Below are 6,000 nucleotides of genomic sequence, written 5' to 3'. Positions count from 1 at the left end.
AAGATCGAAGACTGGATTAGAGCACTCCCATATATGGTATGGACAATATTCTTGAACCTTGTTGATGCTAACTGAATGCTTAGATCACCTTGTGATGGTCAGGATTCTCCTATCCAAATTAAGTTGCAAGTGCTTGAAGTGAAAATAGGAATTGGATTTAATGTGATTACAAATGGTATATGAGCGTTTTAAAAACTTCTATATGGTGTATAGGAAGTTTTTGAATGGTTACTTGACACAAAGATTGCTTGGAACTTAAAAATCACAAGTTTGTGCAAGTTAGAATTTTAGAGCTTTCAAGTGGGGGAGTGACTCTTAAATTTTCTATGTGTTTGATTCAAGAGAAAAGGGCCTCTATTTATAAGGGAGATTTATGGTTTCTGGAGGGAAAATTCATATCAAAATGAGGCTCCAAGTTCAAGTTGTGATTGTTTGTTTTTTGTGAAGAAATGTGAAAGTTATGGTTTCTATGAATTTTGCAAGCTTTAATCAAGCGCATAAAGAGGCTTTTCTGAACATTAGATGGTTGCTTGTTGGCTTTGTGATGGAGTGTGATCAAAGAAAACACTTTGGAAGCTCGATGCAAGAGTTGTTGGTGATTAAAGTAGCTTCTCATAAATAGCAATGGTGTCTTTAGTCTTGAAATGGAATGAATCAATGGATATGTAACACAAAGATCTTGCAGATTTGAATGAGTTTGCAACTTGGTTGATCACAAAAATGGACCTATAATTCAAGCATGGATGCCTAACTTCATCTCTTATATTCTCCTTGCTCACAAGTGCTATGGAGGAGTTCTTGTACTTTTTGGAAATCCCTAAACATCCTCTACAACTTTGGTGTTTGGATTTTTCTCAAATTCTCAAAGGATCTTGATGGAAATTAGCCTCAAACTTTGGCACTTTTTGGAAATAAATCTGCCTTGTGAAAATTTTCTAAGTGTTTGAAAAAGTAATCAACTTCATGGCTCCATAACTTAAAATCCTTGCATTTTTTGGAGGTTCCTTCACAAGGACAAAATTTTAGTATATAACTTGGTCTTCATTTTGGCCTTTGGAGCACAAAAAAAGGTTTCTTAATGAAAAAGTTATGAGTTTTCAAAGTTGAGCATTAAACATGTAATTTCTTCATGAAAAGTCACAACCCTAACTTTGACTTTTGAGTATTTGATTGATTTTCTTGATTAATCTTTATCAAATTACTTCCATAACCACATATTCATGATTTTGATTTTCAAAAGTCCATGATTGACCAAATTTCCCAAAAGTCAAAGTTGACATTAGACAGTTGAGTTTTTTCAATTGAATTGCATTCTTTCAAATACCAATTGAATCAAGCTCTTCTAACCACATGGATGATATAAGTGGATTATGATTAATCATTGGAGATTCTTGAATCATTCTTTGAGCCATAAGTTTATGCTTTGACCAAAAGTCAACTTCTTTAGAGTATTAGGTCATAACCCTATTGGTGTACCAGATGAATTTGAAAGTTGTTGATCCTAAATGGAACCACACTTGGGTTTAGATATTGATGAGGGAAATCACTTGAGCATATGAGAATATTTGAGTCCCTTTGTGAGTCACAAAACCCTAATTTGCCTGAGCTCCTTGATCAATCACCTATCTTGTGAAACAAGCAAACAAGCAAACATAATCTTTTGTATATTTTGGTTAGCAAATGATGTATCAACGAATTTTCATATGAAATGGATGTGTTAATGAAGATCATACTCTTTGAGATTCAATGCAAATGAGTTGAGATCTTAGGGTCAAACTTTGGGGTATGACACAAATTAACATGGAAAAATAAAATTGGTAAGAATAAAAATTGATTACATGAAATATAGACATATTATATATGTATTCAATCGTATTGATTTTACATTTCTCACGACAATACATTCAAAAAATGATTTGATTACATTCTAAAATGCACCGAACGAATTTTCACCGCTTAAATCTAAAACCGGTAAATTCTTCGAATTCTCTCTATTTGTTTCTCTCTCATGCTTCATCATTTCTTGGAACTCCACCATCCTTTCAAAAAAGTGATTCGGCCAAGTTTTTGCCTCTTTTGTATACTCTCTTTGCTATGATCAACCACTTGAAACTTGGTTTGGAGACGAAAAATAGATTGGAAATGGTTGAAGTTTTTGAGAGGGTTTTGGTTATGGAGTGAAAGAAAATGAATGGAATAGTGGTACTGGTAACAATGCAGCAACCTTAAATAATAAAATGTTGGAAAATACCTCTGACATTTTAAACCCAACGTTTAAATAATAAAACGTTGGAAAAGGTGATTTCGGATGTGCATATCCGAAACTTCTTGAAAATGTGAAAAAAGGTGTGTTCGGATATGTACTTCTGAAGGGTATTTTGGGGTTTTTGGAGGTATTTTTCACCATATAGGGGTGGCTTAAGAAATTACCTTCTATTGAGTCCCCCTTCTATTGAATCAGGCCTAACATATTAGCACACAAAAATGAACAAAATGGGTTAGGATAAAAAGTTGTCAAACAAACTTGGACCTAACTCATTAGCACTAAGGGATGGACTTTTGTCCGGTTGACTTTTTTCATAAATCATTTATAGTTTTAACGGATGAATTTTGTCCGGTTGAGGATGTAGATTGTCTCAGCTACACTAATTTTATCTCTCAAATGGATCTTATTTTCTTAGGTAGAAATTTAACATGATTTTAACCCAGCAAAGGGCAATGAATAGGCTAGATATGATCTTGGTGTTAGATGGTTGGTAGGAGTAGCAAGGATGTTGTTCTAGTGGGCTTTGCCTAAAAATGGCTATGACCATTGTTCAATCATTATTAGTTATGCTAATCAATTGTGGGGTTCTAAATTGTTTAGAATTAAAAAGAAATTCCTTGCTCACAAGACTTGCTTAAGGTGATTAAGGCTAGTTGGACCAATTCTATTTTCTCTGGCTGAAAAACTTCTATTTTAAAGAGAAACTCAAATATCTTTTTTGTATGTTCAAATTTTGAAACAACGAGTTTTTTTTGGTAATTTGATTTTTGAATTGATGCACTTGGGGATGTTATTAGTTCTTTGGAATTAAAAGAAGGTTATAAGGTGTTCTTCAGCAAGTGGAGATTTCTTTTAGGTTGAGAGCCATTACAGATCTTTGGTTTTTATTAAGGATCAAAGTTTCTCATTTGTTTTATAGGTCTAAGATCAAGTGGCTTAAGGAAGGTAAATTTATTCCATGTTTTCCATGCCCATGTTAAAATTAGGAGTATGATGAACTCTATCTTGGTTCTCCGTGTTTGTGATGGAAGGATATAAGGAGTGGCTAATATTCGGTAAGAAGTGATACGATACTTCTTGCAACATTTTTGAGAACCTATTCTTAACCATTTCGATCGGGTAGCCTTACGCTCGTTTTATGTTGAAGATAATGCTACATTTCTTCTTCTTCTTCTTCTTCTTCTTCTCTTCTCATTGAGCTTGATTCGAAGCTCTCTCTATGCGACGGTAATGAGAGTCATGGTCTTGATAGTTTTAATTTAACTTTTCTAATGAGTTTATGGAATGTCCTTATGAATGATTTGGGTATTATTTTTGACCAGTTCCATTAGTTATCATCTCTTCTGTATAGTTTCTCTTCTTACTTTGTTCCCTAAATTAGAAAGGTTGACTCCCCTATCAATTGGGGGATTTATGTCTCATATGACTGTTGTCATACCCCAAATTTGTCCTACCCCTTTATTCCTAACTGGCCTAGACTTCTCATTCATATGCATATGTCATTAGGCCATCTAACATTCACACATTCATTAATCAAATAACTTTGCATTGGATCAAGGATATTGAAAGCTATGGTTTTATATAGTCGTTCATGATGGACTTCTTTCTCCTAAGGCTACAAAGTTTTCCTCTATGAAGATTCACCAAAAATCAGGAAAATAATAAAGAGTTTCTTATATGTGGCATACGCAATCATTAATTCACCGAGATTTATTGGATTTCTTGTTGTGCTTCAATTCTTATATTCTTAAAGGATCCCTTAAGGTAGTTGTGATGCAAGAACTGTGGTTTATGGAGTAGTGGATCCATCTGTCTTTTAATACGTGAAACCCATATCCCGTATGACATGACTCTTTCAAAGACTGGGGCATTATTCTTCCTAATATCGGTTGCTTGACTCACATTTAGATTAAAGGACTTGAATTGAGTCAGAGTTTATTGAAGAGGCGAAGTGACTTGGTCTTTGTCCATTAAGGGTCGAAGTGGATTTGAGTTAGAAAGACAAATAAGAAGGAACCAAAGTTCTTAAATCGGGTGCAAGTTCTCGAGAAAAAAGGAAGAACGATTTGTGTATTAGAGAATGTGTCTTCGAGATAAAAAATTACAAGATTCTAATAGTGTTTTGAGTTCCATTCAATATCATCAAATTCATTCAAAAATACAAAAGAGATAGAGTTCAAGTTCAATGTCATTCAACTTTGGTCTCGAATTGGGCTATCATTCAGAGTTCTTTACAAGAAGATAAGTATCAAATTGCAATGAAAAACTAAGACTTCATGGAGCTTCTACAATATTCAGTCCAAGACATATGCACAAATGTCCATTACAAAACATATGGAATTACAAAAGAAAGAAGACCCATTCCTAAAAGCTTGATCCTTGCTTCAAAACCGACCAGGATACAAAAATGAAGCGGCTGCCCAACTAAAGAAAAACTGACTTTTATGGTGAACCGATATGGACCTGCAATTCGAATAAAAGCTCTGGTTCAGAATTCAAAAAAAAAGGGCATTTACACATAGCTAACTGATACACCAGAAAATCAGAGGAAAATAAATAATTCAGTAGCATATATATAGTAGAGAGGGATCGAAATTTAAGGGGAGGGAGAAAAAAAATAACAGATTCGATAACTGAAAATAACAGGAAGAAAATCAGAATTTAACTAACCTTCAGCTTCTACAAATGAGGAGGACCATCATCCAGAACTTTCTCTCGATTCATTCATTCATCACCTTCAATCTCACTCTCTGAGTTCACGCACCTTCATCAGTCATATTCTTCATTCTTCTCCCACCCTCAATCTTCTTCACTCCATCACCATAACCTTCCTCCACCTTCATCAATCTTCTTCATCATCTCACAGCCTCGTTGAATTACCACCGCTTCAATCTCCATCTCAGATTCAACCTTCTTTGGATTCTTCTTCATCTATCATCTGCTTCATCTGCAATCTACTTCATTCTACACATCAGAAAAAACTCAGAAAAATCAATCTCGAACCATAACCGTTCCCTGCGATCTCCATCCATCATTCATCTAATCTTGAATTCGCTTCTTGCTCTAAGAACCTGCAGAAAATTGTAACAGAAAAAGCACAATCACTCAAAGATTCATCTCCAATCATCATCATCGATTCATCACGATCTTTGCCTTCGCTTAGCATCATCGAATCCGCTACATCAACGGACCTGCAAGCAACAACAACGTATCAACATCATTGCTTCGGCATACTCAAGAACAGAAGAAGGAGAAGAATCAGATAGAAGAACAATCTTCGATTCTCCATCACTACTTGCAACAACAACGGTGTTCAACGTCAACTCAGAAGCGCATCTGCAACTTTACTCACGACATCGTCATCGCTCCGCGTGTAACAACTTCGACGATTTGCGTATCAACGAGAGGTGCGAATCGGAGACGAACTGATTGAGATCGATGTGAAGAGAAGTGGATCCGGAGAAGTTATCAAGAGAGATACGAGAGTGAGACTGAGAGATGAAGAGAGCGAGAGTCTGGCCGGAGAATCTCGCCGGTGAAGACTTCGGCCACTGTTGCGCTGAGAGGAGGAGGGGAGGCCGCCGCCGTTCTTGTTCGTGAGAGAGGAATGAGATAAGTTCAATAGCCACTCACGTAGAAAGCCCTAATCCTCTTTTTTAATTAAACTCTCCTATTAACATTTTGAAATTCTGATTAATTGTTATTAATTAGCTTCGATTAGTGATTAATTGAAT

Source organism: Vicia villosa, linkage group LG4 (assembly GCF_029867415.1).
Source record: "Vicia villosa cultivar HV-30 ecotype Madison, WI linkage group LG4, Vvil1.0, whole genome shotgun sequence".
In the NCBI taxonomy this organism is placed as follows: Eukaryota; Viridiplantae; Streptophyta; class Magnoliopsida; order Fabales; family Fabaceae; genus Vicia; species Vicia villosa.
Note: the sequence above shows the minus strand (reverse complement) of the source record.